The sequence below is a fragment of the Amphibalanus amphitrite genome, unplaced genomic scaffold (genome assembly GCF_019059575.1).
Source record: "Amphibalanus amphitrite isolate SeventyFive unplaced genomic scaffold, NRLGWU_Aamphi_draft 002080F_arrow, whole genome shotgun sequence".
NCBI classification, from domain to species: Eukaryota; Metazoa; Arthropoda; class Thecostraca; order Balanomorpha; family Balanidae; genus Amphibalanus; species Amphibalanus amphitrite.
In genome coordinates, this window is record NW_024883573.1 from 338 (window position 1) to 22,902 (window position 22,565).

Below are 22,565 nucleotides of genomic sequence, written 5' to 3' on the forward strand. Positions count from 1 at the left end.
CAACAGAGGCAGAGAAGAAATATTCAAATTTGCAGTTAGAAAGTTCATCAGAACTTTAGGAAGCGGAATCCGGCTCCCCGCCTTGAGATGTTCTAAACCGGAAGGCGCGAGATATTTGCAGTGTTATGTGGTATTAAACGCATGCATGGCGATCTATGAATATTCATCAATGAACATACGCGTTTCATGTGTAACCGCCTGGAACAAGTTGTCTTGAATGAGTTAATGCTGGGTGGACTGAGCCATACTTAACATACGGGCATTCATTAGCATCAACGCAGCCTGAAGAAAAAGTGTGATGAGATCCGGTTCTTAATTCTATTACCGAAGGAAGACAGGTCTGCAAAGGAATTCAACACAGATTGCTTACTTTCATTCGCTAGAGCAGCTTACTACAGCGAATACTATTGGTCTCAAAATAAGGGCCCAATCGACATCTAGTTATGACGCGGTGAACATAGTAGTCTCGCCACAGCTCGGGCCGAGTGCACCCCTCCTCCCACCCACCCTCACCCCCACTCGAGTTGTGGCGAGGGTAAGAGTATTCACCGCATCCGAACTAAAGGTCGCCTGGGCCCTTATCTGGAGACCAAAAGTACATTTACCACGACAAATCAGCCTAGCGTCTGAGGACGACATCCCTCTCTCTGCATTGGGGAAAGCCTCGACCCCCGACAGCTAAATATAGCTGCAGGCGTGTCAATAAATGATGAGCACCGGCCCGAGCCGTCACAGTCACTCGGGGCACTGACCTCGTAACTGAAGATCCATGGGTGTCCGCCAGAACCGAGAACCACATTTTATTCCAACATATTTCCACAGATGCACGTAAGCATTTTCTACAAGGGTCTGTCAACGGTTTTATGACAATTTTAGGAAGTTGGGTCTGAATCGTTGATAGCTAAGTTCTGGGCGATTAAATTCGCAAACGACAGCACCGAATGTTTTCTGTTCATGATGGTCTGTCTGTGTCATGAAACTTTCTAATGTAACCGCCTTCCAAATGAAATGAGACTTAATGTTCTGGAAACCGCCGCACGCCGCACATTATTCCTGGCACCCTGTCTGCCCATACTGTCTTGGAAAACTCCCAGCAAAGGTCGCCAACCTCTTCACGCGTCTCTTGCTCGCCCCAACTATCCACATAGATGCGTGGCGGGATTCGTATGATTGAGTGTCTGTCCGTGTCTGCCTGTCTGACCGTTCCCCTTGTGGTTGCTTGTCTGTGTCTGTCTAGCCCTCTTCTGTTGGTCTGTTTCTATTGGTCTGTCTGTCTGTCTGTCTGTCTGTCTGTCCGGCTGTAGGTTTACCAGTCTGTCGGTTAGTCTGCGTGCTTGTCCGCCTGTCTACCTTTCTGTTGACTGTCTGTCCGCCTGTCTCTCCGTTCCTCCCCGTCTGTCCCCGTCCCCCTACCACAGCGTTCTCTCACGCGACCGATCTCGCCGCCGGTACTCGTGTTAATTTCCCAGAGGAGCCCCATCGAGGCGAGGTGCTGAAGGGGCGCACAGTTACACGGACCCACGCCCCGGGGAGCACACAGTCCCAGTATCGCCGCCGCAGACTCGACGCTAAATGTAATCATCAGCTGGCGGTGGTAGGACGGATGGGTCTCATACAGCGGTCTCAGCCGTCAGATCTAATTAGGGAATATAATGAGAGGATGAGAAGACCGCTTTGTGGTCAGGTTTCGGCATTATAGATGATGGAAAAGTCTCGGTGATTGAGGGATGCCCTGATACAGGATTGTCGAGCTCATAGCTCAATGTCTTACTAAAATTGTCAGAGGTGATCTAATATCGTCACACTAGACCCGAAAAGATACGTAAGAGGAAAAAGATGAAAATACAGCTCATATTTGTCCAACAGTAATTCGCTTATATGTTCCACACACTAGTTTTTTTTTTTTTTGCTACCACGGGGCACATCTACATCCACTCACATACTCCCTTACATCGATCTTTATTTGACAGGTGAGCTTTTTGATTAATCGAAACGTTCCTTGGGGGGGGGGGGGGCAGAGTGTTCAGCTATAAAACAGAGGTAGTTTACCCTGCACACCACACAGCAGTACCTCTCACAGGCGTAGTAAAATGGAGACAGTCAGTAAGAGTCCCCTACTCACCAGACCATGCCCTGACAGGTAGGTAGTATAATTCCCTACAGTACCCTACTCATCAGACAATGGCGACAAGTAGTATATTCCCCTACTCACCAGACCATGTCCGGACAGAAATGTGGTGTGATTTCCTACAATGCCCTACTCACCAGACCATGCCCTGACAGGTAGGTAGTATAATTCCCTACAGTACCCTACTCACCAGACCATGCCCTGACTAGGTAGTAGAATGCCACTCACCAGACGATGCCCTGGGCGCCGGAGCCGATCGGTTTGAGGTTCTGGTAACGTTTGAGGATCTGGAAGCGCGTGTCTCCCACCTCGACGGTGTAGAGCTGCGAGTTTCGCGAGCCGGCCGCACTCTGAGCCATCCGGCCGTTATTGCGAGGACTCAGCAGAGGCATCGTGACGTCACCCGAACTGCCGAACACAGAACGCCATTGGTCAGTGGGGTTGCGAGACGTCACACAAGCTGCTAAGCACAATGTATTATTGGTCAGAGGGGTGTGGTGACGTCAGTAGTGATGCCGAACAAGACAGGTCATTGGCTAGAGGGGTAAAGTGACGTCATTGGTGCTGCGAAACATCGAAACCTTGATCAGTGGGACTTGCGACATCAGTGCCCAGAGGACAGTGGTTGTCACATGAGGTGATCGTGGGAAAACGGTAAAACTGTTGTTTGAATTCATTTATTGTCTCTTCCCAACATTCTTCTTAAATTGAAAATCGTCTTTTCCTGATGTCAATTGCGGCGCATTACGTTTTGACCCAACGGATCCATCAAGCTAAATTGGCGTACATTCGCCGGAAATTGGTTCTGGATTATGATATACGAAAATAACACGCGATTATTACCATATTCAAGTCAGCTGTATGGGGTCCGATCCGACCCAATCCAACGTCGCATTTCACGCAAGTGCACGACATATAACAACCCAATTACGGGCCAATTATGAAGAACAGCCTTACTACCTACCAACCTTGTAACGCAACCAGTGCGGCGGATGGAAGACTAGCTAAAGTGCTATATCTTTGATAACATGTCAATAGCTAGTACGTGATAATCCTATAAAAGCTTACGAAAATATCCACCGTTATTATTGTCAGGGAAGCAAGAGGTTGTTTCCAGCTATCGCTGTTATAAAAAAGAGTGTACGACATTAGTACGAAACATGACGTGACGTAAACGTTATAAAAACTACAGACGTCACGGGCCAGCGTAATAAACTAATATTCCGACGAGACTCCGAGCCACGGTAACACCAGGAGAGCAGGCGTCCTGGGCAGACGGCTCCGACATCAGGAGAAAGGCCGCCTTGGGCAGACGGCGGCCCACACCAGGAGAGCAGCCGTCGCGGGCAGACGGCCCCGACATCAGCCGTCATGGGCAGACGACCTCGACACCAGGAGAACAGCCGTCCCAGGCAGACGAGCCCGACACCAGGAGAGCAGGAGTCCCGGGCAGACGGCCGCCGACACCAGGAGAGCAGGAGAGCAGCCGTCCTGGGCAGACGACCCCCGACATAAGGAGAGTACCTAGCCGTCCCAGGCAGACGACCCCGACATCAGCCGTCCCGGTCAGCCGGCCGCCGCTAACCGGTGACCGATGGCGACTATTTCTGAGGCCCGCCGGCGGCGGAAGGAATCAGCACAGAGCGGTCACTGAGGTCGGCCGAGCGGCGCCATTTCGGGAAACGCCACCGTCAGGGGCCCGGCGCTATAACCAATGGCGGAAGGAGCTGAGAGCCAGATATAATTATAGTAACCTATCCCGACTGATCGGCTCAGAATGGAAGGTCAGCCGCCAATCTCGGACGCCGCAAATGGTTGGACGGATAAATCGGGCAACCCCGCCATCAATGGTATGCCCAAATTCTCAGCCGCAATGCCTGGACCATTTCACAGTCCATCAGTAGTTCCCGTACCGTAACCCCGATCATAACCTCTCAAAGGTCAACCGCACCAGGCTAGCCCAGAGTCTTCATAACCCTTCATAACACGCCAGGACTCGACCGTCGCCGGCGGCAAAGTCGGCCCACAAAGGATTCCGCTGAAAAACGGGCCACCCTGAGCCGTATGGAGCGTGGCCGGCACGCGGGACAATGGAGGGGCTCAGCGGTGGGTCAGGGGGTGGGAGGTGGCCGTTGGATGAAAGGTGGCTGGGTGCAACGATAAAAGAGGGTGAGAGGGACAGCCGAGAGGGAGGAAAGAGAGGAAAGAGGAGAGGTGGAGGAAGTGAGAAAGAAAAAAACGACAGAACGAGAGAGGGGGAGAGAGAGGAGGAGAGATGCGTAAAAAAGAGGCAGAGTCGTACGCATATGTCAATGAACAAGCAAATGAACCGATACACATATTGACAGAAAGACAAAAGGCAGCAAACAACCAGACAGAGTGACAGACACAAACAAACAGACAGTAATAATGTACAAAGAAATATATGAGAAACAAAAGTTGTATGCAAACACACGAGGACTGAAAGGCATAGGCGGAAACACAAAGACATACATATTACTTTCAGGAGGAGTGATGAGATTAGTTTCGGCAGATGAGTCGGCATGAATGGCTGTAACGACACTAACCAGCAGCGCAGAAATAGGGCAGCAGACGCATAAGGAATAAAACAATGAAATAAGAATAAGCGAGAGCATTGAATAGACAGGAAATTAGGGGAATGATAGAGGAGCGAGGAATACCTAAGGATGAGGATGACAAGAAGAGATAGATGGATAAAAGGGAAGTCAAAGAGGCGAGAGCGAAGATATATGTAGAGATAGAGAGAGAGAGAGAGGGGAGACTTGAGAGAAGATAGAGTGATAGAGATAGTGAGAGAGAGAGAGAGAGAGAGAGAGAGAGAGGGAGAGAGAGAGAGAGAGAGAGAGAGAGATTGGCAGAGAAAAAAAAATGGAGGGAGCGAATTAACAAACCGTACCAGCGCGAGCCAGAATAACCCAGCCGGAAATACTCATGGCACGTAACCACCTCAGCCGTGCCGAATCGGCCCACACGGCCCCAAATGTATCCGAACGGCGCGAGCCGCGGCAATCAGCGATCTGTGTTAGAGTTCAGCGCCGCTGGCCGGTCCGACCTTTCCCACAGCGCGGCTCGGGCCTGTATACAGCAGTGGCGCCCGGATAATACAGTGGGGTGGTTAGCAGTCCGGGGGTTGGCCGGGGCATTGTCTGCTGATCCCCGCTCAGTATGACTTACTTCAAAGTTTTCAGCACTTGAGTTGCTAACTCGTCCACTCCTCGCGCCAACTCTGCGCGCGGCTCTCTCTCTCTCTCTCTCTCTCTCTCTCTCTCTCTCTCTCTCTCTCTCTCTCTCTCTCTCTCTCTCTCTCTCTCTCTCTCTCTCTCTCTCTCTCTCTCTCTCTCTCTCTCCAAACATTTTCTAAAGCAGCCCACACGAGCCACCTCCCCCAATTCCTGTGCGATGGACCTGCCCAGTATTGGTTCTTCTGGATACTGCGAGAACATGGGATGTCATAACGGTTTCCATTATTTACCGACTATCGAGTCATGTCGTCGATATTTGCCCTGTGTCTCTCATCCCACCGCCAACCTCGACCCTGACCAAGTCCTCGGCCAATATCGCCGACCGGAAACGATCCGATGACGTCATCGTCCTCTGACGTCACTGGATCGCCTCCGGCAGCGGCAGCCATTCATCAGATCGCCCGGGGGGAGGGGGGGGGGGCTGAATTACGGCCGTCGACATCGCCCCAGAGGAAGATGAATTGTACCGGGACTCGTACCAATCTGGGTGAGCGGATAATGGTCCGGTGTTACATCGGAAATAGCTGTTATCGAGGCTATTAGCCGTGCGGTACGAGATGCTGGAGTGATTGGTCGTGATTGGTTTCAGTGTATGGAGTCGGTAAGTGATTGAGTTTTTAATTCGCTAATGAGGTTTTAGCATTCGCCAGTCGTCCGAACATGCCATTCATCAACCCAAGGCACGCAGTCGGGTGGAATGCGTTAGGTCCTTCCCGTTTCATTCCGCATTGAGATGGAGCTTTCCAGCGAAGGCCAATGAAATGTTTAGGATGCTGACCCTCATAAATCGCACAAGTAGAGCTAAGTAGTAGGTCACAGACAAAGTAAAACTAATGCTGGGTCCGGTCGCGATCTGGAAAGCTCGCGTATAAGGTAGTTTTTGTCCAAAATACCTACCTACTACTACTTTGAAATAGGGAAATGGACACATGTTCATATAGATATGTAGCACTTCCATCCGAGTAGTATCCGAGTAACATCCGAGTATCCATCCATCTGATGAATATCAGAAATAGACCGAGTAACGTGTAAAATGTCCTTTCGATCAGACGAAGTGAAATAAGGTGGCGAAGTTATTTTTCTACGGCAGACGAAGTGAATTGAAAAAAAACAGGACGTTACAAATACTGAGCATCGAATCCGTCATCTACAAAAGGAAATGCATATAACGCATCGTCAACAAACGTATCCAGCCCCGACCGACATGACCTGTCAGCGCCGTTGCGCGAAGTTCACTCAGCGGCGAGAACCCTCAGCTTTCCGTCCCGAGCCGGCCGTATCGGCTGAAGCGTTCTGTTTTCATCCGCGCCCGCACACAAACTTTTGTCGAAAGCACGCGCCGCCGAGCCGCGAGCTGCACCAACAGTCCTTTATCCTCTGCGCTTCTGACAGGCCGGGCGTGCCCCAACAACGGGTGACCTTGAACCAGGGCATGGGATAATGACCCTTAGTGCAGTCACGTGCTATAAGTGGGGCTCAGCAACAAAGCACGGTGTGAAGCCTCGTCTATTCAAACCCTGACTACGGAGGAATTTCGTAGAGGCTGTCGCTAAGCTGGATGGACGGCCAAGTCCTTTCAGCGTGCGACCGAGCCCTGATGAAGACGGAAGAGCGACCAGACGCCGCCGTCAAAGCTGCTATCGAATGCAGGAACAGCATCTGCTTCCTGGAGAACAATCAGTCCGGTCGCCGCCTACATTCAGACAGACGACATGGACGACCATTGCATGCTACCAATGCCGCTACTTGAAACAAAATAAGCGAATCGAGGACCTGAATTATTCAATGCAATTGAGCTTTGAGCTAACTCGAGCGAAGCTGTCCCAAGGGCGCATCGGCCAATACGTCTAGAAAAATCAAATGAAATATTGCAAGTGATAGCGCAAGACGAGACACCCTGTATCGGCGCAGAATGTCTCGATAGTGAGTGCTGCAAACCAATGGAGAAATACAAACACTAACGTCGATCGAGACCTAAAACTATAATAAAATCGTAATAAAACGCCTGTACCTATATCACACACGTGAAAATGATTAGCTAGCAATCGGAGTAAATATAAGGGAAGGTCTGGAACCACAGGTGAGACTTCTGAAAAAGACAGGTACGACATCTGAGCCCAAGGCGCCCACTACCAGTAGGACCATACTCGGATAACATTTATTGTATTTGTAACTGTCCTGAATTGAGACACATGTCCATTCAACTTTAACGAGTGCAGACTCGTTGAACTTTGTACTCTTTGAACCTTAGTACCAAGAATACTTCAGTGCCACACGATCCCAACACATTGACATGTTAATCGCAGGTTATTGTAAAAGGCGACAAAGAAAAGCAATCATGGTCGTTTGGAAAATCGTGCATTTCTAGCGGCGTTTCTACCCTCGTTGGGTTCTCGATCCAGTGGATCCAGTATGTTCCGGACTGAGTCGGCTGACGTCACGGCGCCGCGGCGTCTGCAGCCAATGGTCGGGTCGATAGCCGGTGACGTCACACACAGACTGCAATCGGAAGGCTCGGCGCCCAAGGGAGGGTCCCGGTAGTTTCACCGCATCAACCTTTAGGAGGGTGATTTGGTATATGCAGAACTGTATTCAAAAGTGAAAAATATAGGCATTTCAATTTATATTTGAATCTGGCATTGTGTACTCTAAAAACAATATGGAAACAGTTCTAGACGACTTTGTGACATCCTTATTACGTTTAAATTAAAACTCAGTGTACCCTGAGAGTGGCTAAATAGGGAAATTTATTGTCATAACCTCCTTCCCGTGCAGAGATAGACTCATCCCTTGTAACCATTTCTGTGAGCACATAATCATCGACCATGATCAGTAAATCGGCAAACCCAACCACTCCCACCCACCCCTCCGCGTTCAGTCTGAGACCGCTTCCTTATCTGCCCTCTCCAGTCTAACAGCGGCATTAAACTCGGCCATCAGACGCCACAGCTACAAACTGCAGCCTCTCCTGCCGGGGATAGTTTCCCATAAGCCTCCAACGAGGCCAGTTGAAGTGGGCCGGGGGTCTGACCTTTAGCCCTCCGCCCGGTCCGCAACGAAAGCGGAGGAGCCAGATTAGCACGGTGAGTTACAGCTTCTTGCTGGAGGTACCGGGGGCGAACATTGTAAGCAGTAATGATCTAGCCAGTGCTCAAACACTAATGAATAGATTCTAAGTAAATATTGTTATGAAGCAGATCAAGTTTTGGTAATCACTTGAAACATAGCAGGGCTGCATTAACACACCACAGCCCCTCAAAGCAACTTGGACAATGTAAACACAAGCAATGCTCAAGCTCTGGATAGCGCAGCTGCCTGCAGCAGCATCCGGCGATTAAACTTGGTACCGGATGTATTGTGATGCAACACGCCAACATTCTCAATGCATTCTCTTGGCCAACTTTAAGCTCACTCCTCCTCAGGCCCTGCCCACGCATTCGCAAACTTCCCGACCCGTGCACTCGACACAGCCAATGGGGCTTCAGTGGTATCCGAGAGGCCCTCCAAGTGACTGACCTCTTTCTTCTGTTGCCCAATGACCTCCTTGTCAATATATCCCCTCAACATCGGTCCGATCAGATATGTATAACGTCTTCGAATTGTGTAAAATCGGAGTATCAACACTGCTGGAGATTTGCAGTCATTCCATAACAACTAGCTAAAACACCATACATTGAATACCGACAATAAAAAGGTGTGAAGCCCAGCCAACGGGTGTCACCCTTTGTCACTCGTTCCAGTTTTGCTTGAATGCTTTGGCCGCTTTAGTGCCTCGAATAATTGGAGGTTGGAACCAGCACAAAAGAACGGTTAATAATTATTTATGAAAGCCCTTGAATTGGAAGCCCTGCCTGACCTTCACCAACCGACAGTGAAATTCTGAGTAAACTTCACACCTGAATAAAACATTTTAAAAATCAATATAGTCGGCCACGGCCTGCCCCACGTAGCGACTTTCATCTGACCCGCAACACGGCCGCCATGTTGCTGACTGCACGTCATCCTTTCAAGAAGCAAATGTCTTTCAGAAGGAAAAGCCTACGAAGCTGAATGGGTTCTCGCCATCGGGCTAGCAACAAACGGGCGAGGCTAACTCCTCAACAGGAAGGCTAGCTCAACGACTGGGCAGTGGGCACTCTGCCGTCGAGCTAGACATTGATTGGGCATAACGGACAGTGTTCGATCGTTGAGCTAGTAAGGTGATCGACACCCGTGCAAACATTAAAATATACATCAGGCTTTTACCTCTACACGAAACACAAGCACGCCATATCTGCCCTTCAAGCCTCATCGTTAAAACTGTTCGATACAGGCAGCTGAGCGTACTCTGTTGTCTAGAAGCACAGACACTCGCCACGCTGATCTCTTGTATCGCCAAGCATACAGAATGGGCGAAGATCAGCACCGATGGCCAATACCACAATTAACTGCTTCGGCACTATTCGGGAGAATAAGAGCCAAGGTCTAACGTCTAGTAACTGGATGGCCAAAGATAACAAGACAGAGACAGCAAAAGTAAGCATTGTTTGATTCCTGAGAAGCACCATATGATGTATGGAAGGCGTGCATGTCAGGTATGCATGGGTATGCGTCAGTGGCGTGCCTGGTATGCCGTGTCAGGTATAAATGGAATATCATAGCCGACATGCCACTCTTCACAATGGCTAATCCCGAGTCTCAACGAAGCCGACTTTAGCATGATAGGAAAGCTGCAGTGCCAGACCGAATGAGTTGGTAGACTTCAAAACAAGTGAACCGGTGCTATTAGGTCCCACATCAGCCATCAAAGTCAAACCCAGTGGCGTATCCAGGGGGGAGGCCAAGAGGCCATGGCCTCCCCCTTTGGCATCAAACATGCAAGTGGGCCCTTTGGGTCACTTGAGTGCAGTGACGTACCCAAGGGGGCCATGGGGGCCCTGAGGGGCGCCCTGATTACCTGAGGGTCCCCCTGGTCACCTGAGGGGTCCCTGGTTATCTGAGAGGCGCCTGGTTACCTGAGTGGCCCCTGGTTATCTGAGGGGCCCATGGTTATCTGAGGGGCCCCTTGTTATCTGACGGGCCCCTGGTTATCTGAGGGGCCCCTGGCTATCCTTGGTTACCTGATTGGTCCCTGGTTATCTGAAGGACTCCTGGTTACCCGAGGGGCCCCTGGCTACGGGGCACGGGGGCCCTGGTTATCTGAGGGGCTCATGGTTACCTGAGGGGCCCCTGGTTTCCTGGGGGGCCGCTGCTTACCTGAGGGGCCCCTGATTACCTAAGGGGCCCGTGATTGCCTGAGAGCCCCTGATTATCTGAGAGGCCCTGGTTACCAGTGGGGCCTCTTGGTATAGGAGGGGCCCCTGGTTATCTGAAGGGGCCCCTGGTTACCTGAGGGCCCCTAGTTATCTAAGGGGCCCCTAGCTACCTGAGGGGCCCCTGATCCCCTGGGTGACCCCTGGCCAGTGATCTGAAGAAACCCTGGTCACCTGAAGGGCCCATGTTTACCCGGGGAGTACCTAGTAATATGAAGGGCCGCTGCAGTCACATAAAGGCCCTTAGTTAACCGTGGAGCCCCTGGTATAACCGTCCTCTGGTTATCAGAGGGTCCCCTGGTCACCTGGTGGGCCCCTGGTCAATTGAAAGAACCCTGGTCAATTGAAAGGCCCTGGTCACCTGAGAGGACCCTGATTACCTGAACGGCCCGTGATCACTCGGATTCAATGGTATGGCCAGGAGCCAGGGGGCACGTGTCCGTTATAGGGCTTAGGGTCCCCTCGGGCCCGAGAGGCCCTGCGGTGTCAATTGGCGGCAGAGGGCCCGCGCTGACAACGCTATAACTGGAAAGGAGACCACAGGGCCTGTGAGAACACCCCATGGGCTCTTGTGTAGCCACACTTATCTCCAAAAGGGCCTCACGCCAGGTTCTGAGGGACCTTGCCGGCCCTGAGGGCTCTTGCCGGCCAATAAGGGATCAGCTGTAAGGGCCCCATACCCGTTTGCTATGGCCCCACGGCCCACACCGGTGTTTCTGAGGGCCCTCACAACGGCGCCTGCGAGGGCCTCCACTGCCACCTCTAAGGGCCCCACACCAGTGCCATACTACTTCGGCTGCTTCGGCGGCTCCGAGAGCCCCCACACCGGCGCCTCCGAGGGCCCTATGCAGCGCATCTGACGGTCACTTACAAGTGACTCTGAGGGCCTCTTACCGACCTCTGAGGGTCCCTTGCCGGCCTATGAAGGGCCACCAGTAACTTTCAGGGCCCCACACACCCCTAAGTGATGGCACCACCAGTGTCTCTAAGCCCTAAGGCCCCCACAACGGCGCCTGTGAGGACCCCACACCAGCACATCTGACGGCCTTTCACAGACACCTCTGAGGGACTAGCACAGGTGACTGTGAGGCGTTCTCTCGCTTCACTTCCTCATAAAATACCGTGCATTTTATGCATACTTCTCAAGCAAAAATTATATTTTTACTTGCCAATTTTGCACATTTTCTCAGGGCTCAGACAGTCACCCAGACAGGCGGACAGACGGACCCGTCTGCAAAGGGGGACCGGACACAATGTGCCCAATCTTCTCATCGAAAGGTTCTGGATACGCCCCTGCTTGGGTTGACAGCGGCATCCGGGTGACCCGTGGGCCCCTTTTAGAGCAGGTGACTCCCTCCTGGGCGAAATCATGGGTACGTGCCTGCTTGAGTGTCCCAAGAGAAACGACCTTCAGGGCCTCATCTAAAGTACTGGCCCAAGCATAACTTAAGTCAAACTGCGTCAAACTATCTTAAAATGCCGTTTGATGGCCCTCATAGGCCCTCAGAGGCCAAAGCCGAGCCCCCAGAGGCTAACGTGGGCCCTCAGAGGTCCCCTTTTTTTTTGCAGTATTTTTTTATTGCACGAAATTAACAGGACAGAAACAATAATAAACATGGTGAACAGAAACACGGCAACGAAATACATGCGGTTGCATATCACTCAGCCTATCGCCCAAACCCTGTCCCACACAGGCTTCTTAAACTGCAGGCGGCTGCTGGACAGGCGGAGCCCATCCGACGCCCGGCGGCGGCAGAGGAACGCGAGACAGAGCCACAAGGGCGGGCCACGCTCCGGCGACACCAGGCGCCAGCCGCCACTCCACCGAAAACCAACCCCGAAGCCACGCCAGGGTTCTCCCGGAACCGAGCTCTTCAGAGTGTGGTAAAGGATCCAGTCGAGAAGGAATCTGAGAGCAAGGATGCTGGGGCGGGGCCATTGAAACAAACATCGCAGGGCGCTTTGTGGTGTGGCCCGCCTGCGTATTTACAAATTGCAACCGAGCTCCGCCGTGGGGTAAGGTGGGCAGGGGTTTTCGCACTACGGCTGCGGTTGAACTACCGTCTGTGGTAGAAACTTCAGGATGATGGCGCGTTTCATACGAAATCTGGCGCAATGTTTATTTGCTTCTGAACTTGTATTGTTATTGCTGTGAACTCTTGAAGTGGGGGTGTTTCAATTACAGTTTGTGGATTATTTGGGTTTCTTGATATAAAAATCGAATAATATTATGAAACATTGTGTGGAAACTGCAAATACTGATATAATCAATTGCTTAGTTTGGGAATTGATACACATTTTGTAGAGGTTTGTCTGGCAAATCGTGTAACAAACTTCAAGCCTATCATGATCTGAAGCTGTTGTAACAAATCAAAATTGCTTTGATGTTCCATAGTACCTTGTTGGAAAGACTGGAGCATGGTTCAAGATGATGTGTAAAAATTCAAGATTTGTGCAAAAGCTTACGACTGAAGAGTGAAAACAGTTCTATATGATGGCTCAATCAAATGTGGAAATGGACGACAAAAGTAGAGTTTCAACATTCGAGCATGTGAGAATAACTTCAGAACTTCATAGTTCTTGTAGCATTGCATTCTTCTTTTGTACAGTTCTAGGTTTTGCTAGGGTATTTCAATTTCAATGTGTCAGTTGAGATATATGTGGATTGCGGACAAAATTTAGAATCATTGCATGGTAGATATGTACTTGTTCAGTAAAAAGGTATGTGATGAATGCGACGATAAAGTTTTTTTATGATTAAATATATGTTCATTGTTGTACCTACAAAAATGCAAGCTTACTAGCACCTAGTTATTGAATCAAATCGAAAGTATTTGCTATTAATGTAAATATGTACCTGCAAAGTATGTCAATAAATTTGTGTGATGTTGACCAGAGAGCTGTATCATCTGGGCATTTATGTTGCTTCTTACATTTGGTGTTAAGCATAGTAATTATGGATGAAGTTTGTGCCAATATCTTCAATTCACAGTGTATGTAGCATGTCTACAGCCCTCACTGATCCTGCTATAGCTATAGGCATTTGACTCCAGCAAGACCAAGGGCATGAACTTCACAGTTGCGCAACCCTTTTCTTGTACCACCAGTCACTTTTTTTCCTTAAGGTGCACATGGCAGTGTACACAATAATGCACAGAGGGCCTACACAAAAACAGCATGATTAGTGTGCACTATGATGCACAGCATTGTACCCTGATCATTTGAATATTCTGGTCACTCAAGTCAGGAGACCATTTTTGAATGTCACATTTATTATACATCACTTGTCAAACAAGAGCATGATGACACACATTTTGACAAGCAATCATGGTAATATTCCAATCAATTGGACACCTCCCTAGGCATCATTTTCCAGGAAGGTACTTCTGCAGGTGTTGTGGTAGGTTAGGTTGAATTGGGTTAAGTTAGGTGAAGTAAGGCGGTTAGGATCAGGTCAGACTGTAAGACCTGGTCAGGTTGATTTTAATCTTTCATTCTAATTTGACATAGATACCTATTACCTATGTTTTTGCTCCAGACTGTACTTCATTAGGTAATGAGTTCATTTTGTTTTGTTTTTTATCTGTCTTGTTTTGTGTTTTTGTCCCTTATGTTTTGCCCCATAGGCAAGGGTGGAGCTTTTCCAGGGAAGGTGGTGCTGGTTGGGCAAAAAGCTGTCAAACCTGCAATGCTCGGTTGTTAAGTTAGATTATGTGCAACACTGAATCAATTCTTTTAATTACAGAACTAATATTTTGAATTACACAGACATTTCAAAGCTCCTCAATGCGAACAACATAGTGGTTTGCTAAGCAACGAAGTTCTACAAATAAGCAAAAGTTGGAGGGGCAGAACGCTATTTTTTCTCTGACAGCTTCGTAACTTGTTACGAAGGCACTAAAACTACTTCAGTACAGGGTGTAACGAAATTATCCGGACATCTATTTTTTGCCATATCTGTTTGCACAGTTTCCTCATACTTTCTGATGTTAGAAGTGGGAATATTGGATGAATACGTGCCTCTGCTATCGGTTTTCAACTCAGCAGTGACCTGACCTTGTCATGTGACTGTTGCTCTGAGTAGGAGTCGATTCACAGACGGGTTCACTCACATGGTAGTTGTCGTCCAAGGCAGTTGCGAGAAAGGGATACAATCTCTCCTTTCGTGGTAAAATTGCATGGCGGCATCCACGGCGTCATGAGCCAGAAGCTGGTCTGCCAGCAGCTAGACATCAGCAGCAGCCAATTGCACATCTGCCTGAGGTGTAATAAGCTGGGACTTCGGTGGCAGACTCAGCCCGGTCGCGACCACAAAAGCCGCCCTTTGTCAAGTGGTGAGGAGAGTTGTCAGGATAGCGGCAAGGAAACGGCACCAATCAATCTGCAAATTGACTCGAATTCTTACCAAGTCAGATAATAAGAGATCCCATATCATGGTTTACCGCTACCCGCCCTTTAACTTGGTTCTAGTGCCCTTCAAACTGAAAAAGACAACGAAACTGACGGGAAAACAACCAGTTCACATCCTTTCGCCTCACGCCGGATCGCGTCCACTGGATGAAGAATGATAAGGGTGAGGTGGTCTGGTTGGATGGGTAGCCGTTCGAGCTGTTTTATCCTTTGAACCGTCAAATCGGCCATGTATGGGCGGCCAGCCGCTCGAACTTGCTGGCCTTCGCCGCCGTCAAACATCCGGACAATATCCAGAACTGGAGCATGTTCAGTTGCCTAGCGATCCTCCAATAGGACATAGTGTCACATAATACCACCATCAACGTCAAGTATTACCCCGGAGAAACATACTGGCTAATGAATAGTCGGAGGCGCTCAACCAGACGGTATAGGAGGGCTCGGTTTCTGAACGCGCACTGATGCCTGATTCAAGCCACGCTATCTTCATGCGGGGCGGCGCGCTACTTAAAAGTCCCTAAAAGAACGGGAAGTGATGCCGATAGAACCTTCAATCATTCTGGGCTAACGCTTATGACTTGGAAAAAGTCGCGATCCCAATTCAATTGAAAACCTGTGGGCTCTTGTTCAGCAGGTGACTGAAGAGACGCCCGCCACAAGCACCGCCCAACCGCAGGCACAGGTTTAGACGGCGTTGGTCCGCGTCAAAGCCAGTTTGCTGGAGAATCCATTGGCTGAAATGCTCCAAAACATTCGCCACTGTGTTTTTATGAAAGGTGGCTACATGCTCAGTCAAAATAAAAAGTACCAGAATGTGTTGCTTTTTAATAACAGCGGGAAGAAAGATGTCCGGATAATTTCGTTACACCCCTGTAATGTTCAAATGGTTGCTAAATTCGAAATCAGCTAAACAAAAACTAGCCTAGAAACATGTTAAACTCGAAAAAGTGAACCGGGGTCATCAAAGGTCATTGAGCTGACCTGACTTTCATGTGACACCCACCCTAATGCATGGGACGAGCATCATATCACATGTTTCAACGCTTGAAACCACTTAAAGACTGCAAACGCGCGGCTAATGCGAGCAGACATATCGCCGAATCGCGATTCGGGCCAAACATGGTCTCGAGAAATAGGTCACAGGTCAAAGGTCATTTGGGTCAGGGTCATGAAATTTTCAGGGTAGGAGTAAAATTGATAAAATCGGGGGTATTGAAAGTTTCGTCGCGATCGGACGGTTTTTACGCGAGTTACTCACGAAAAACCGATGGGGTCCGCTCAACGCCTCCCCCTATACGGGCGAGGGAAAAGCGCAACCAAAAAGGCAAAAATACGCACATGCGATAACCTATACTGCGAAAAAAGGTGCATCATTTTTTAACGTCGCCGACAAATTGTAATTACCCCAAGCTCAGGCAGCTGTATGGTAGAAAATGCCCCAACTGAAATACACTACGGCGCAAATAAAATACCCTACGGCGGAGCTCGGTTGCAATTTGTAAATACGCGGCCCGCCTGGCCGAGCCGGGGCGGCGTTCTCTCATGGAAACGCCCCGGCCCCGGGGAGATCTGGGGGATACCTCCCCAGCCGGGGAGATCTGTTGGTTACCTCCCCGGCGCTCCAGGCGGGCCGTCAGCCACCGCCCGCGCCGCCCGTCGAAAAAGTATCGCGGGCGACGCCCCCTATCCACCGGCCGGGCCTGCGAGCCGTCGACTTTTTGGGCCGGCGCCCCGCACGCCCGGCCGGCCGACCGGCCCAATTTAATAGGGCCGGTCCCGGGTTGGCCCGGATGGGTCATGGGAGCGGTGGCTGATTGTTTATCTTGCGTATAACGCACTCTACCTCCCGTCATCATCCACACACGCACGTCTCAAACTACAGGCGGGCTGCGCGACGGCAGGGCCCACCCAATTCCCAGTGGCGGCAGAGGCTAACACGGGCCGCGTACCGACGACACCGACAGAATTGCTAATGTTATTAGTTGTATCTTGGGCGGATACAAAGTCAAGCTTAAGGGTCTTCCATTTATTAACGAAATTCTTAAATGTATCATTTTTTCTTGCTATATATTGCTCCGTTTCAAAGTCCTGTTTGAGTATGTTTTTGAAATGATCAATAGAGGGTCGGACATTTCTTCGTCTTGCATCATATATTACGTATTTTGCAATTGTTACAATGTGATTTATGAGTGTGCTGTTTTCTTTCCCAAAAATTTTGACTCCAGGGCTAAGCGGTCCTATTTCACTTTCTCTCAGATATTCCGCTATGTCGTTCCATAATCTAGAGACTACATTGCATGTCAAAAATAAGTGTGCTAGCGTTTCTGGCTCATTTTGGCAAAAAGAGCAGTTATCATTTTCTTCAATCCCTATTATTTTAAGGAAAGTGTTGGTTGTCAAAATCCGCATCACTAGCTTATACTGAAAAGATACGTATCGGCTTGGACCCACACTATTTTTTATATTAAAAACGGAAAAACGGTCAAATGTTTCTATATCTCTATTCCATTTGTTTTCTATTCTAGCTATATCATCGAAATTTCCTCTTTTTTGTTTATTTTGATTTTTAGCAAACAAGTTTGTAAATGTAGCATTACTTAAAAGCAGGGATGCGGAGCCGTGGAAATTTCAGACGGCTCCGGCTCCGGCTCCGGCTCCGGAGGAAAAAATCGACTCCGGCTCCGGCTCCGGCTCCGGGTGAAATGTTGTGGTGGCTCCGGCTCCGGCTCCGGCTCCGAGTAAAATGGTCCGGCTCCGGCGGCTCCGGCTCCGGCGGCTCCGGCTCCGACTCAGTACATCCCCTATGCAATCAATTAAATACGAGTGGAAGAAAAATTGGATTGGTTATACGCGTTACTCTTTGCCATGACCGGCTCACCGCGTCCCCGCGCAAACGCACCTCGGAGAGAACCAGGCCCATGTCGTCCCCTATCTCCCTGTGTGTCCAAGTGCACAGATGACGTCACACGAAGGGGCGGAGTCGGGGGCGGAGCCTGGCGCAACGGCCGCCATATTTGAATTTGTTTTAACAGAATGTATTCTATATTTCGGGTTTCAGTCAATTGTTATCGATAGTTTTATGAACGGTTAGCTGTATTATAAGTGATTTATCAAGAAAAAACACATATTCTGCTTGCAATTTCGATTTAAGTACGACCCGCGCCTAGATTCGAACGCACGATCTTTGGATTACGGCGCAAGCATCCTAACCACTACACTACCGCGGCGGCGTGGCGGCCGGCGGAAGGGGGGCTGCGGAGGCATGGGGGTTTTTTACGCATTTTTGGAAAAACTAATGGGTTTAGTGAAAAACGCTTCTTAGATAATTCGAAGAAAAATGTCTCGGCTTTCCGATGATGCACTTAGTTTTGTGCTAGCTTTAGCAGAGTTTGTTCTACAGCGCTTCAAAAATCGCCCATTTGCATAGGACTTAAACGGGACTTCAAGACTTGCCCCCAGATGACGTCACGAGCTGACGTCACGATCAGGTAGAATCGCCGGACGACCCTACCTGGTATATAGGGCCTTGGAGAGAACTGGCAGAACAAAGGACTAGGAAGCGATGGCATTGGAAACGCAGTCGCCGCGAATTGGAGTTCACTGAACCATCGTAAGCTGACACCAGTCTCGGCTGCATTGGGGGGTGGGAGTGGGGGGGGGGGGAGGGGAAGAGACGGTGCTGGGAGTCGCAGTCCACTGCCACTGGCTTGAAAACAATGGCCGTCACCTGATGACCGGTCCTCATGTTCTGGGGATGCAGTAGACGTGGGGGGGGGGGGGAGGAGCAGACAAGAAGTTGATTGCGTACCTACTGTGGGATACTGGGGATATTCGGCTTTTTTTCATTCACTTGATGGCCCATGACGTAAGTAAAGTACCATATGTTTTACTGCCTTGTACTGTCAAACCGAACTAGGTCAATTATTTTTTTTCCTCTTCAAAAAATAAAAAGGAGCCGGAGTCGCCCCCTTTTTTGGCGGCTCCGGCTCCGGCTCCGGCTCCGGGCTATATTGTTTCACGGCTCCGGCTCCGGCTCCGGCTCCGGGCAAAATATGTCGGCTCCGGCGGCTCCGGCTCCGACTCCGGCTCCGGCTCCGCATCCCTGCTTAAAAGACATTTCAATCGTGCTGGAAGTACCGGCTGTTGATAAGATTCTTTAAGCCGGTTACTTTTAATGTTCATTGGCAAGCTTAATACTAGGCTTTCATATTCAAATTGCATACAGTTTACATGAAATTTTTCCTTAAACCTCCGCCAAGTCATTACTTTTCCATTCTCAAGGAGGTCTCCTATAAACTTTATTCCATTTTTTTCCCAGTTAGCGTATCGTATCACTTTAAATTTAGTCATGTCCGAGTTGAAAATGTTTTCATTACAAACATCCTCATCTTCCACGGTGAAAGACTTAGAGAAGGAAATCCAGGTAGAGACTACGTCTTTCCAGAAAGGATTATGGATTTCCGGAAGTAGCTTTCTGAGTGCAGCTGTACCGAAGTTCCAAATGCAATCCGTTCTAATTTTCTTTGGTATTAGAAGGCACCACGTTGTGTTTTTCCCCTCAATGGTCCTTTGTATCCACTTCATTTTTAATGATTTGACATATGAATCAATGTCAATCATTGCTAACCCATTGTCAGTTAACTTCTGACACAATCTTATCCTCTTTATAGGGTTTCTTTTGGAACCCCATATATAACCAAACAATATTTTTGATAATTCTCTTACCGTTTTTTCACTAGGATTAGGTAGTGCTGATAGAACATGCGTTATCTGTGGTAGTATCAAACTTTTGGCAACGATTATTTTCCCAGTTAGACTGATATGTCTATTTTGCCACATTCTTATCACTCGTAATATTGCCTCCTTTTTCATCAGCAAGTTTTTCTCTACTATGTTGAAACATTTCGGTTCAAATATAATTCCCAGAAGCTTTATTTCATGCACCCAATTTATCTCAATGTCTGGACATATAACATCTACTCGTGAAGTTTCACTTCCAATCCACATCGCATTGGATTTTGAAACATTTGGTTTTAGACCTGAGAATTTCGCAAACCAGCCTAGTTCCGCAAAGACTGCCCTCAAGCTCAGCTCAGTACCGTCCAGAAAAAATGTAGTGTCGTCGGCATATTGTAATATCTTGACACTTGCTTCGCCTAGTTTCATACCTGTTATGTCCTTATTTTGTCTAATACTGTTTGCTAGAATTTCGGCGCCAATTATGAAAAAATAACATGATACAGGATCTCCCTGTCTGCACCCTCTTTCTAAATGTATTACCTCTTTTGATGTATGTCCATTGTACACAATTCGAGAAAATACATTTTTGTTTATACACTGAAATGTTTTGATGAACTTTTCTCCAAAGTTAAAGCTACGTAGGCAGTATTCTATGAAGTTCCAACTCATGACATCAAATGCAGACATAAAGTCAACCGAGAGTAAAAGTCCTTTTCTCTCATTTTTATATGCTTCCCATAAAACGTCATAGACAACCCGAGTATTTTCACCAATGAATCTTTTCTTTAAAAATGCCGTTTGATCAGGGTTGATAATGGAGTCCAATACTCTTTTTAATCGATTTGCCACCGTGGCGGACAAGATTTTGTAGGTTGAATTTAAAAGAGTGATTGGTCTCCAGCCAGATATTACGTTTCGAGGTTTACACGGCTTAGGCACTAGTATAATCAGCCCTTCTCGTTGTGTGACTGAGAGTTCTCCATTTTCTAATCCATACATAAGTGATCTGTGTACAAAATGTTTTATGTCGCCCCAAAAGACTTTGAAGAACTCGTAAGGGAAGCCATCTGAACCAGGGCTCCTATTATTACTTAACTTTTTTAACGTTTCTCCTAATTCTAGAACAGTTACTTCTCTGTCCATTGACTCCGATTCGAAACTCGTGAGCTTAGGACCCATGGAGTTACTCAAATAGTTGGAGACTTCGGAATGTAGGTAATCATCATGCTTTTTAAATAAGTTTGTGAAATGCTGCGTTATTCTTGATATAATGTCTTCGTTACTAGTAAACTCATGTCCCTCTACTTTAAGGCTTGGCATTAATTTGCTGTTGAAATTTCGTTTTTCTAGATTCAAGAAGTAGCTAGAGCTCTTTTCCCCTTCTTCAAACCATTGTGTTCGGGATCGAATAATGCGGCCTTCATTTGCTGTGGCTCTCGCTTTTTGAATCTCCGTCTGTTTGGCGACAATGGCTTTGTCTTTAAGTAGAGAGCAGTTAAGTTTCCAGAATCCTCTTCCTCTTGGTTGTCCATTGATATTTAGTTTTAATATGACTCTGGAGTGATCCGATCTGTATGCAGGAACTATATCACATGATATAGTTTTGTTAAGCAGGGGTTCAGATATTAGAAAGAAGTCCAGTCTTGCGCACTTCACAGGATTAAGTTTTCTCCAACTGTATTGTTTTTTGTTTTCATTCATAATCCTCCAAATATCATAAAGATTGAATGCAGCACACTTTTGCTTCACTACATTTCGGGATCGAGCTCTTCTGTCTCTGGACGCATAATTATGCGTATCCTTTTCAGGATTCATTGTTAAATTCCAATCACCGCATATTATTATATTGTCATAGTTTTCAGAGCCTACTTTATCAAACACTTTCTCAAAATATGCAGCATCATCCTCATTGTGAGGACCATACAAATTGATTATAAACAGTTTTGTATCATTAATTTCTAAGTTTATGGACATCATATTTTCACCAGTGCTTGTTGCAACGTCAAGTACTTTACAACCGCTTGTATTTTTTATCAAGACTCCAACACCACCTTTTGTTGAACTAAGTGGCGAAAACCACGCTTTTCCTCCCCATTGGCTCCTAAATACGTGTTCTTCTCCAGGGGCAATGTGCACCTCTTGTAAACATATTACATCAGCTCTCTCACTTCTGAGAAAATTGAAAACATCTTTTCTCTTTGAAAAGTCATGGAGCCCTCTTACATTAAATGTAAGTATTTCAAAATCAGCTCGTTGATTCATGTAAGTCGGATGGTGAAGGGGTAGACATGTGAGACGGAGACTGGGAGAGATTCAGGATTTCCTGGAAAGGAATTAAGGAATGCGAGAAGCTCAGCCCGGCGAGGTCCCCCCGGCGGACCACGGAGGCCAGCTCCAGCGGGGGCAGCACAGCAATCCCAGCATCCGCCGGACCGGGCGCCGAGAACCGAGAGCACGCTCGAGCACCCTCCGCCGCCGCCAGCAACGCCGAGAAGGACGCCACCGCCGCCGCCGCCGCCGCCCGTGTCTCAGTCGCCGTCAGTTACCCCGTTTACATGAGTCAGCGAAAATGACGTTTAGAACGGATATTTCCGTTTAGCGAAAAGTGCGCAAGTTTCGACTCATGTAAACTGGTTTGGGCGCGCAAAAATGACGATTACGCGGAACGGAAATATCCGATGAATTAATGGGAAATATCCGTTTAGGACGTCAGGTCTAAACGGATTTTTTGCG

General features: G+C 48.4%; 1 long non-coding RNA gene across 1 annotated transcript in view; it reads right to left on the reverse strand.

Annotated features, from left to right (window-relative positions):
* Positions 1–1,894: 1,894 nt before the first annotated feature.
* LOC122376277 overlaps positions 1,895–22,565 on the reverse strand; it is a 55,401-nt gene continuing 34,730 nt past the window's right edge. The window contains exon 4 of the long non-coding RNA XR_006255581.1: positions 1,895–2,536. This is a non-coding gene — a long non-coding RNA (uncharacterized LOC122376277). The remainder of the gene's footprint in view (positions 2,537–22,565) is intronic.